Source organism: Schistocerca serialis, chromosome 6 (assembly GCF_023864345.2).
Source record: "Schistocerca serialis cubense isolate TAMUIC-IGC-003099 chromosome 6, iqSchSeri2.2, whole genome shotgun sequence".
In the NCBI taxonomy this organism is placed as follows: Eukaryota; Metazoa; Arthropoda; class Insecta; order Orthoptera; family Acrididae; genus Schistocerca; species Schistocerca serialis.
This window is the reverse complement of record NC_064643.1, coordinates 464,519,082-464,531,266: the sequence shown is the minus strand read 5'-3', so window position 1 is coordinate 464,531,266 and position 12,185 is coordinate 464,519,082.

The window sequence follows — 12,185 nt, the reverse complement described above, 5'->3', positions numbered from 1 at the left end:
CAGACAGAGGTTCAGGGCACTCTCCTGCCCTTGGGTTGGGAAATTGCCCCTAAAGGCGAAGGAATCAGCAATGATCAACGGCATGAGGATGCAGAAGACAATGGAAACCACTGCATTAAGGACACATAACGTGTATTCACAGAGAATGTGGCCTGTAATTAAAAAAGTGTCATGATGATCTCTTCAATTGGCTAAAGATTCAGGAAAAGTTCCCCGTTCGGATCTCAGGCGGCGGACTGCGAAGAGGAGGTGACCATAAGAAAAAGACTGAATAATCAGTGGAATGTCAGAAGTCTGAACGTGGTAGGTAAACTAGAAAATCTGGAAAGGGAAATGCAAAGACTCAATCTAGAAATAGTAGGGGTCAGTGAAGCCAGATGGAAAGAAGACAAGGATTTCCGGTCGGATGAGTCAACAGCAACAGAAAGAGATATAACGGGAGTAGGATTGGTTATGAATAGGAAGGTAGGGCAGAGAGTGAGTTACTGTAAACAGTTCAGTGATAGGGTTGTTCCGATCAGAATCGACAGCAAATCACCACCGACAACAATGGTACAGCTACACATGCCGACGTCGCAAGCTGAAAATGAAGAGATAGAGAAAGCATATGAGGATACTAAAACGGTAATACAGTACATAAAAGGAGATGAAAATCTAATAGTCACAGGGAACTGGAATGCAGTTCTGGAGGAAGGAGTAGAAGAAAAGGCTACAGGGAAATATGGGCTTGGGACAAGGAATGAGAGAGGAGAATGATTAATTGAGTTCTGTAATAAATTTCAGCTCGTAATAGCGAATATTCTGTTCAAGAATCACAAGAGGAGAAGTTATACTTGGGAAAGGCCGGGAGATACGGGAAGATTTCAGTTAGATTACATCATTGTCAGGCAGAGATTCCGAAATCAGGTACTGGATTGTAAGGCTTACCCAGGAACAGATGCAGACTCAGACCACAATTTAGTAGTGATGAAGAGTAGGTTGAAGTTTAAGAGACTAGTCAGGAAGAAACAATATGCAAAGAAGTGAGGTACGGAAGTATTGAGGAATGACGAGACACGCCTGAAGTTCGCTAAGGCTGTAGATACAGCAATAAGGAATAGCTCAGTAGGCAATACAGTTGAAGAGGAATGGACAACTCTAAAAAGGGCAACCACAGAAGTTGGAAAGAAAATATAGGTATAAAGGAGGTAACTGCGAAGAAACAATGGGTAACAAAAGAAATACTTCAGTTGATTAGTGAAAGAAGGAAGTACAAAAATGTTCCGGGAAACACAGGAATATAGAAATACAAGTCGCTGAGAAATAAAATAAATAGGAAGTGCAAGGAAGCTATGATGAAATGGCTGCATGAAAAATATGATGAAGTCGAAAAAGAAATGATTGTTGGGAGGACAGACTTAGCATATACATAGGAAAGTCAAAACGAACTTCGGTGAAATTAAAAGTAAAGGTGGTAACATTAACGGGAATTCCACTGTTAAATGCAGAGGAGAGAGCGGATATGTGGAAAGACTATATTGAAGGCCTCTATGAGGGGGAAGATTTGTCTGATGTGGTAGAAAAAGAAACAGGAGTCGATGTAGAAGAGATAGGGGATCCAGTATTAGAATCAGAATTTAAGAGAGCTTTGGAAGAATTAACATCAAATAAGGCAGAAGGGATAGGTAACATTCCATTAGAATTTCTAAGATCGTTGCGGGAAGGGTAACAAAATGACAGTTCATGTTGATGTGTAGAATGTATGAGTCTGGCGACATACCATCTGACTTTCGGAAAAATATCATCCACACAATTCCGAAGGCTGCAAGAGCCGACAAGTGAGAGAATTATCGCACAATGAGCTTAACAGCTCATGCATCCAAGTTACTGACAGGAATAATATACAGAAGAATGGAAAAGAAAATTGGGGATGGGTTAGATGACGATCAATTTTGCTTTAGGAAAGGTAAAGGCACCAGAGAGGCAATCCTGACGTTGCGGTTGATAATAGAAGCAATACTAAAGAAAAATCAAGGCACTTTCATAGGATTTGTCGACCAGGAAAAAGCGTTCGACAATGTAAAATAGTGTAAGATGTTCAAAATCCCGTGAAATATTGGGATAAGCTATAAGGAGAGACGTGTTATATACAATATGTACAAGAGGCAAGAGAGAATAACAAGAGTGGACGACCAAGAACAAAGGGTGTAAGACAGGGATGTAGTCTTTCGTTCCTACTGTTCAATCTCTACATCGAAGAAGCAATGATGGAAATAAAAGAAAGATTCAGAAGTGGAATTAAAATTCAAAGTGAAAGGATGTCTACTATAAGATTCGTTGATGATATTGCTATCCTGAGTGAAAGTGAAGAAGAATTACATGATCTTCTGAATAGAATGAACAGTCTAATGAGTACAGAATATGGATTGAGAGTAAATCGAAGAAAGATGAAAGTAATGAGAAGTAGCAGAAATGAGAACAGCGAAACATATCAGGATTGATGCCTACGAAGTAGATGAAGTTAAGGAATTGTACTACCCAGGCAGCAAAATAATCAATGACGGACGGAGCAAGGAGGACATAAAATGCAGACTAGCACTGGCAAAAAGGCCATTCCTGACCAAGAGAAATCTACTAGTATCTAACATAGGCCTTAATTTGAGGAAGAAATTTCTGAGAATGTACGTTTGGGGCACAGCATTGTATGGTAGCGAAACATGGACTGTGGGAAAACGGGAACAGAAGAGAATCGGAGCATTTGAGATGTGTTACTACAGACGAATGTTGAAAATTAAGTGGACAGACAAGGCAAGGAATGAGTAGGTTCTGCGCAGAATCGGAGAGGAAAGGAATTCGTGTAAAACACTGACAAGGAGAAGGGACAGGATGATAGGACATCTCTTAAGGCTTCCATGGTAATAGAGGGAGCTGTAGAGGGCATGAAGTGTAGAGGAAGAAAGAGACTGGAACACATCCAGAAATAATTGAAGACTTAGGTTGCAAGTGCTGCTCCGAGATGAAGTCTGACACAGGAGAGGAATCGTGGCGGGTCGCATCAAACAAGTGAGAAAAAAAAAAAAGAAGTCGATGTTTGAACTTAAGTAGAACCGTCGCTGGAGCTCCGGAGAGGGGATGCTTGCATATCATTGTCAGCCGCGTAAGCATTTGTGGCAGCGCCGTCATACCGCGCAGGTCGCATCCGAGGGGACACGTAAGAGAATTGAGGATGCTGCAGAGGGTCCACGAAGACTAGCCGAGGAGACAGCGTCGATGACCATGGGAGAGGCGATCTGCGGTGTTGATGGCAATGGCGTCGCAGATGGTCAGGCGTCGACCTCCGTCGGCGAGACGGCCGCAGGTGGACGCGCCGTTCGGTATGCTGCGTAGGAGGCTGCGTCACGGCGGCCGGACGCTGTGATGTGAAGAAAGCCGAAACAGTTTCATCTGCGGCAGGATTATTGAATTCACTGAGCCTTACATGATTTTGGTGGCGCCGGTACGTTCCTGCACCCGTAAGTGGTATGCTGCACACTGCCAGCTGATATGAGAAAGCCAGGTTCTCACAACTGTGGCTTGTTGTACACTCGATATTGAACTCTGCCGTTCGGGTGAAACTTTTTGGGGAATTCTGAAGTTAGCCGGCCGGGGTGGCAGAGCGGTTCTAGGCGCTTCAGTCTGGAAGCAGAATTAGACAGTTCACAAGAGGGAAACCGCTGCGTTTCACAAATTACCTTTGCACTAAGGGATCGGGAATGTATTTTTGAGAGCACGGTCGATCTCTCCGCGAGTAACTTTTTAGTAATCTTAGTGACTGGTCATGCTCCATGGTTTGTGCGACCCACAGTGAATCAATTAGAAAAGAATCCAGCACTTGCGAACCAGAAGAATCAATCTGTAAACGAGAAGCTTCCGATGCGTCAAATGCTGCAAGTGTGCCGACAAGTAAACGACACAATATGTCGGCATTTGCATGTTGCGCCATCGGGCGGTACACAATTTCATACTGGTAATTTGACGTTAATAGAGGCCAGCACTGAAGCTTTTCCGCAGTGCTCTCGGGAACTTGTTTCGAGTGAAGAAACAATGCAGGCAATGGCTTATCGTACGTGAACAGGAAAAATTTTCTGCCATACAAGTAATGACGACATTTTGTGACACCATATTTACTATAGTCAGGGCTTCCATCTCCAGCTAACCATAATTAATCTGAGCTGTGTTCGAAGTTTTGGAAGCAAATGCGATGGGGCGTCCTGTGCTCCCAATTTTGTGGAATAAAACCGCCCCATTGTCATGTGACGAGGCATTTACAGAAAGAACAAGTCGTCTGAGCGGATCGTAGTGCATAAAGAATGTTGATGGAGCAGTCTTTGAAAAGCTTGGTCACAGTCTTTCGTCCAACGGAACGGAATATTTTGGCGTCTGAGGCGACTCACAGGTGCGGCAATTTACGCCACGTAAGGACTAAATTTCATGTGAAAAGTCAACGTTCCGAGGACACCTTCAGTTCACGTAAATTCTTACGAGATGACTATTTCTGAATTCCTTGCAAATGTTCTGTCGAAGGACGAGCGCCACTGGCGTCGATGTGTCCTACGTAAGTATTCAGTCGTTGTGTGGAAAAATATTTCTGAAAATTACACTCAAGGCCCGCCTCAGAGAGAATTTGAAAAAGGCAGTCCAGATTATGAAGGTGTTGTTCCAATATTTGTCTGGAGACGATTATGTTATCAAGGTAATTAAAACAAGAAGGCACGTTACTTGTTCGAGAAATGTTTTAATCGACGCAGACGCGAAAGCACATTCGAAAGATTGGTGCTGATAGTCAAACAAGCCAATATGAGTGTTCAGAACAATAATTCTCTTTGTCTCGTCGTCCTATGGTAAATTAAGATAGGCGTCTGCAAAATCAATTTTTGAGAAGAACTTTACTCCCGCTAAGCGATCTAAAATTTTCTCAATATATTGGAGCGAGTGGGAATCAATAACTGTCTCAATTTACCGTGCGTTTGAAATCCGTACTAAGACGAATGTTCCCATTTGGTTTACGAATGCCGACTAAGGGTGTTGCCCACAGAAATAGGTTTTAAGACACTAACAGATTCCAGTCGCTGAATTTATGTAATAACGTCGTCGTTAATGCATGCCGCACAAGCAGTGAGCGGCAAAATTTGGGGTGCGCATTAGCTTTCAGCGTAATGTGAGCGTGAAAATCTTTTGCACATCCCAGAGTACCATCGAACAAATGTTAATGCTTGTCACAGGGTTGTTGGATTGTGGCATATGAAATTTTTGTGGCGATGACATGCACATTTTACTGTATGTCTAATTCGAAGGAAATACACGCATCCTTATCGAAAATATTTGAACTCGTGCGTGAGCGAACTACACTGACGGACACTTCTTCAGTCGTGTTTCTGTGTTTTTCAGTTCAGTGGCACGTTCCAAACACTGGAATGCTGTCGCAGTTGCGCTGTTGTAAGCGATGAGGTGCAGATTCGATGTTTGCGAAGGTGGTTGGCTGATGTTTTCGTGTGTATCTAGATTAAGCAACGTGACAGAAGCTCTGATATCTGTTCGACAAGGTACTGACTGCTTACAAATTTGCAATGTAATCCACAATTTTCGGCGTTTTCTCGGAATACAATTGTCCATTTCGTGTTGTGAAAAACTGTTCTCTGTTTCCACATGCGAGCTGGAGCGCTTTCGTGAACTTCGAGACTGGAAGAGCCTGCCTGAAGTGTATGGTATTTCCTCTGAACGCGCGTCTGTGCGTTTTCTACATCTTCGCTTGTCTGAGTTTTGAGCAGGACGAGGCGCAGAATCTGAACATGAAATGAAATGTGTTCCTGCTTTTCATTACTTCGCATTATTCCCGTGTGAAACAGAGGAGGGCCTTCTAACCTTTTGCAGGCAGACCCGTTTTGTATGTCCCGTTCGATGACAAAAATTGCACTCAGCTTGTCTTCAGATAACGGGAGACATAGCATTTCACACACGACTTCGCTTTGCGCGGAGCTGAGTGAGTGGAATTAGCGTTGCAGCGGCGCGGCAAACACTGTGTGTGGTTGTGTGTCCGGCCTTGTTTACGCGCTGATGATTTGCGAGTGCTGGGGCCATGGCTGTGGCTGGGGCATGGGTTGTTTGTCTCAAGTGAAGCGATAACTGTAAGGAAGAAATCTTGCTCCGCTAAGTGTAAAACTCCGCGTGCATTTATAACTTAGTTCACTGAGGCTGGGGTTGCGATGCTTTAGAATATCGGCAATCAATTTGTTACGCGAAAGAACTTGCCCCCCTTCTAATAGCCGTGTACTGCAAGTCTCTAGAGGAACAGAAGGTTCCAAATGATTGGAAAAGAGCACAGGTAGTTCCAGTTTTTAAGGAGGGTCGTCGAGCAAATGCGCAAAACTTTAGGCCTATATCTCTGACATCGATCTGTTGTAGAATTTTAGAACATGTTTTTTGCTCGCGTATCATGTTATTTCTGGAAACCCAGAATCTACTCTGTAGGAACTTAAGTAGACCCGCCCTTGCAGCTCCGGAGAGGGGATGCTTGCTTATCATTGGCAACGACGTCAGCGTTCGTCGCAGCGCCCTCATACCGCGGTGGCGGCTGTAGGAAAAGCGGCCGACAGGATAGCGGCCCATACCGCGCATGGTATGCAGTCACTGTAAAAAAAACTTCTAAAGAAACAAAGACCACTGTATAATCAATGTAAAACAAGGCAGAGGGCTAGAGATTGCGAACTGCTGAATGAAACGCATTTGGCTGTCAAGAGGGCAATGCGTGAAACCTTTAACGACTAGCATAGTAGTATATTATTGAAGGATCTCTCACAAAACCAATGAAACTCTTTCGTTCCATTGGACCCGTAGCATAGTATACTTCAGTATAAGACATAATGAAAATGGGTGCTCCAAAACTAGGTGCAAGAACGTTGTATATTTCTTTAAATAGTTTACACGACAGGCATGTCTCACCTTATTACTATTCTCAAGTGATCAGTGAAAATAACATTGATAAGATTATCTCTACGTAAATCGTGTCTGTTGTGTTTACAGTTGCATTGGTACTTACGTCTAGCTGGAAGTGACGACCATACTGCATCTATAGTAATTTTTTTTGCCATGTCTTGGTTAAAATATTACTTTTTGTACCTACAGAACGTAAAAATACGTTTTTGTCAGACATTTTGACAGTTCAGTTTTGACAGTTCTTTCCTATATGTTAACAAAGTATATACAGCTTACCAGAGATGATGTTACATTATCTTGTTCTTAGTTTGCCCGGAATTTTATCTATAGTCTGTGTCAATTTTGTTTACCGTAAGACTATATCTTTTCTTATTCTGTTATGTCGATAAAGTTTTCGAGATAGTATTTATGTTTAAAATCTGTGTGTACATTTAAAATTTCGTGTGGGTATTCCCTTGTATGAATATAAATTTCCAGTTCTTCGAGAATGTTCATAATAATACTTTCGGTATTTACCATAATATTTCTAATGCAGTTTCGATTTTCCCAGCTTTGTGGTGTTGAGTTTTCAGATGTAAGTAGAAGCTTGGCGGATTACTATCACCGTTTCTAGTGTGTTCTTTAAATCTGGCATTAAAATTTCGGCTGGTTTGGCCAATAAAGAAATTGTGAGAGTTATATATTCCAGAAGTGGCATATCAAGAGATTTGGTTGTGCTTGAACGTAATTTTCTTAGAAGAGTGTTATTTGTACAGAAAGCCAATTGTATGAATGTCGATTTAAACAGTGTATTTATCTTATTTGATATTCATCCTAGGTAAACTGTCGGTATGTAGGTTGTTCCATTTTTTGTTAAGGTTTCTCTGGTAAGATGTATGTCATCATGTAGCAGAAATTGTGGAAAATGAATTACATAAAGCGAAAATACATAAGAAACAAAAGTTAGAACACATCACTCTTAAAGCCATCAATCAAAAATTACATGCAAACAATGCAATTACTGTAAAATCGAACATAGGAAATTATGCCGTTATAACCAACCAAAATGACTACATAAATAAAGTTATGACATTTCTCGAAACTAACATCACAGAACCGTCACATAACACAGTAAAGAAACACAAAGCACAACTAATGAAAAGTATTAAATTGCAATGTAATACTAACGAAATACTTAAAGAAATAATATATTATTAAGAACTCACGCACACCAACGTTACATGCTCAACCAAAGGTACATATAATATCGACTCCGATTCGGTAGTTTGTGAATTACACCAGTAGCTCTATAAATTTGATAAGTAAAAAATTGAACAAACTACTAACTGAGCTGTATACATACAACAAGAAATATACCACAAAAAATTTACGTAGTTTAGAAAGAGCAATAAAAGACATACAGATTCCACCTAATGGCAAATTTGTCTCTTTTCACATTAAAAACCTATATACCAACATACCAGTACAGGAAACAATAGAAATTCTATTACAGCACAAGAAAACTTTTATTGCAGACGTCTATTGCAGCGACTTATGAAACCATAGATCTACTTAAAACGAATTTATCACAAAATTATTTCAAATTCAATGGAAAAATCTACACCCAAGCAGATAGAGTAGCTATGGTAAACTGTTTGGCCGGCACAACTGCAGATAATTTCTCAACACATTAGAAGAAAAAGTTTCAGCTCAAAGTAGCAAATAATTAATAAGATCATCTACTTTCATAGATGCGTAGATGACAAGCTAATGCTGCCTGATGGAATCAATACAGACATCAATAATATCCATCAAGCATTGAACAAACTCCATCCCAATATCAAATTTACTATGGAATTGGAAATAGACAATTCAATAAACTGTCTTGACCTGAAAATTAGCAAAGACAACAACCGCCGCCCGAATGACATACGAAGAAAACCTACCATCACAGATAATAAATGCCAACTCTTGCGACCCTAAAACACAAAAGCAGACCGCGACCCTAAAACACAAAAGCAGGCCTTCTTCCACTCCATAAGTAACAGAACAATCGATTTACCTCTAGAACAACCGAACAACCAGCTACACAAAAAGAAATGAAAAGACACTGTCACATAGCCTACAAAAATCATTTTGATCCAGACATACTGACAAAATTATACATCAAACACAGAAAACTGAAACCCACCACAATACATGATGACAAGAATCGTACCAGAGAAAATTTAACAAGACAGAGAACAACATACACGTGACGACTGCAACAATTTCTATGTTGGCTAAACCGGACGAGATTTTACTACCAGATTTAAAGAACACACTAGAAACGGTGATAGTAATCCGTCAAGCTTCTATTTACATCTGGAAACTCAGCACCACAAAGCCGAGAAAATCGAAACAGCGTTAGAAATATTAGATAAAATACCGAAAGTGCTTATTATGAACATTCTCGGAGATCTGGAAATTTATATTCATACAAGCAAATATCCACACGAAATTTTAAATGGACATACAGATTTTAATCATAAATACTATCTCAAAAGCTTTATTGACAGAATACGAAAAGACATAGTCTTAGGGTAAGCAAAATTGCCACAGACCATAGATAAAATTTAGAGCAAACTAAGAACAACGTAATGTAACATCATCTCTGGTGAGCTATGTATACTTTGTTAACATATAGCACCGTAGTAAAGAACTGTCAAACTTGAACTGTCAAAGTATCTGACAAAAACGTAATTTTACGTATTGTAACTACAAAAAGTAATATTTTTACCAAGACATGGCAGAAAAAATTTACTATACATGCAATATAGTCGTCACTTCCAGCTGTACTTAAGTACGAATGCAATCGTAAACATAAAACAGATACGATTTACATAATCTTACCAACGTTACTTTCGCAGGTCACTTGGTAATGGCAATAAGCCGAAACTGGCCTGCCATGTAAAATATTTAAAGAAATATATTACCTTATTGCAGCTAGTTTTTGAGCATTCATTTTAATTATTCAAAGAACTATTAATATGTATTGGGTGTTAGTGGTACCAAAGTTAATGTCCAGATATTCATCAACTGGACAGAGACTGAAACAGAGAATAGCAAAGCAAAAGCAGAAACGCTGAACTGTATTCTCAAATGTTCCTTTACAAATGAAAATGCACGGGTAGTGTCCCAGTTTAATTATTGTACCACTGCAAAGTTGAGTGAGATATTTGTTAGTGTCGTCGGTGTTGGGGAAACAGCTGTAATCACTGACATCGCGCAGAGCTACAGGGCCCGATGGAATCCCTATCAGATTTTATACCGAATTTGCGGCTAAGTTACTCCCTCTTGTAACTATAATCTACTGTAGATCCCTCGAACAAAGAACCGTACCCATTAGTTGGAAGAAAGCACAGATCACATCCGTCTGCAATAAGGACAGCAGAAATGACCTACCTTCCAGTATCCTTGATATTCGTTTGCTGTGTTGGAACAGATTCTGAGCTGAAACGTAATGAGATATATTTAACTGATTATGTGGTACAGAAGTCGCGTTTTTCTCACATGATACCTGAAATCGATACATCGAGACGGTTAGGTAGATGCATATTTCTCGATTTCCGGAAAACAGTTAACTCAGTATTACATCTGTTCTTATTATCAAAAGTAGTATCATATGGCGTAACGAGCGAAATTTGAGGCTGGATTCAGGATGTTTTGATGGGACGTAGTATGATGAATTGTATGGAGAATTATCGACAGATGCAGAAGTAACTTCGGGTATGCTCAGAAAAGTGTGTTGGGACCTTGGTTGTACATGTTATATATTAATGACCTTGCAGATAATATTGATAGTAACCTCAGTTTCTTACAGATGTTGCAGTTGTGTACAAATTGCACAGGTATATCAATCAGATCCTGGTAAGATTTTAGAGTGGTGTAAATATTGGCAACTCGCTGTAAGTGATCTAAAATGTAAAACTGAACACTTCACAAAACTAGAAAAACGTGTTTATGTATTCTATTTAGATGTGTACACTTTTTTATGAGTGTGGTGCTACCTCTGTACCAATCTGGCCAGGTGGTACGACTTTATTATGTTCCGTTCAGTTTGATTATTTGTTTAACATTCTATCCCGCCGTTACATGATATATTAGTTGTGTTTGACCAGTCTCGGCGGGTTCATCTGACGAGATATGTGCTTCATGCTTCATTCTAGCAAAGAACTTTGTTTGGTTTCTAAAATGTCGTAAAAGAAAAATTTTATGTTCAGTAACTATTTCTTATTCACAATTAGAATCGTGCATGCTAGCTATGTAGGGATACGAAATGGAATGATCACATAGGTTCAGCGAAGGTAAAGCAGATGGAAGACTGCGCTTCATTGGTAGAATACTAGGGAAATGCGATCAGTTAATAAAGAAAATTGCTTACAGATCACTCATGCATACCGACAGAAAATTGCTGACTTGCATGGGGCACGTACTAAACAAAACTAATACGGGATGCTGAACGCTTGAGAGAAGGACAACACGAATGGTCACAGGTTTGTTTCGGTGAGTGGGAAAATGTCACAGAGATGCTGAAAAACTGAACTGGCAGACACTTGAAGATAGATGCAGAGTACCATGAGAAATCCTCCTTACAAATGTTCAAGTACCGGCTTTAAACGATGGCTAGGAATATACTATAAACATCTACGTGTTGCTCCCATAGGGACCGTGAGAACAAGATTAGATTGATTACAGCACGCACAGCGATATTTAAACAATCGTTCTTCCCACGCTCCATCTGTGAATGGAACGGAAAGAAGGGGCCCTAATAACTGGTGCATGGTAAGTTCTCTATGTCAAATATAGATGTAGATGCAGATGGAGAACGCAGCTATTGCTGCCGCAGCGATATTGTGTACGCAGACAAACGTGGACCGCCAGCGTTCTCCCCCTCCCACGCTCGATCCTCAGCCATTTTGTTATTTTGATCGGGGCATAATTTTTGCCCGATGCACATGCTCACTTCAAATGTTTTACACGGTCTATCTGCAAAGGATATAACACTTGCATACATTTGCAAACCAAATGTGTGTGATTCCTTGTTCGTGTTACTTTTATTAGTACCAGGAGTGTATTTCTGTGGAGACTATTATAAACGCTTGTAGCCCGCCACACTGACTGGTTTATATCTACATCTACATCTACATCTACATGGATACTCTGCAAATCCAGTCCTGGCAGATGACTCATCGAACCACCTTCACAATAAACAT